Genomic DNA, 1014 nt, shown 5'->3' with positions numbered 1-1014 from the left:
GATGGCACGTAGGTTCGGGTCCATGTCTGTTCGTCGCGTCCAGCTGCTCCTTGCGTGTGTCGTCCTGATTTCCCGGCAGTTTTTGGCAGCCGGTAAATATTTTCCGTGCGGGATGACGTCGGTTCGAATCGTACTTCCTGGTTCGTGAAACGTAGGCTGGATGCGTACCGACGTCACGTCGGCTCCTTTCAGGATCGGAATTGTGTTTAGTTTCTGTTCGGTCGGTGTTTTGTTCGAATCGTACGGAAATGGTGTTTCCGTATGAATCGTACTTGCATTTTCGGATGGATTTCGCACCGGGTACGAGTCGGACGGAGAAAAGGCTCCGTCCGACGGTTCGTACCCGGTTTTTACCGGATCGGAATTGGCACCATAGTGTCATTTTAGGTGTTTCTTCTTGTACTCTTCGTTTTCCATTAACTGGAATGGATTAAATAATAAAAAACTTTACAGAAACGAGTTACAGTAAAATGAAATCCCTCCGTTTATAGGCTATGCCTTCCTACCAGTCTGTCCTGTAATCAGCTGCTGAAGTGCTTTGGCCTCAGGCTGGCACACTGCACAGGCTGCATGAATAATAGCTACGCCTAGAGGTGGGCAGGCCAACAAATTAATAGGCCAAACTGAACCAGAGCTGAGTCAAGGGCCTGGTCTGGCTGTTAGAGGCTGTTAAGGAGCAGAGCCCTGGAATTATTTGCCAAGTAAATCATACAACAAACATCACATGAAATATGATAAAGTCTCTTCATAATTCTTTAACATGTGGAAACTATCACAAGAATGTCAATTTTTTTCATTGAGAAATACTTATTAAAAGTGATAGTTTTTAAACTTGAACTTAAAACCACTAAAGCTCCCCACCGCACTCTGGTGACAGTGCCATTAGTGAACTAAAAGTGAAGACAGATGTCATGTGAACACTGTTATGTGGCTCAGATTGTCATAGAAAGCAACATTATATCATGCCTAGACACTATTGAGTCCAATCTGGCCACACTGTGCATCAACTTTCTA

The sequence above is a fragment of the Triturus cristatus genome, chromosome 6 (assembly GCF_964204655.1).
Source record: "Triturus cristatus chromosome 6, aTriCri1.1, whole genome shotgun sequence".
Taxonomy (NCBI): domain Eukaryota; kingdom Metazoa; phylum Chordata; class Amphibia; order Caudata; family Salamandridae; genus Triturus; species Triturus cristatus.
Note: the sequence above shows the minus strand (reverse complement) of the source record.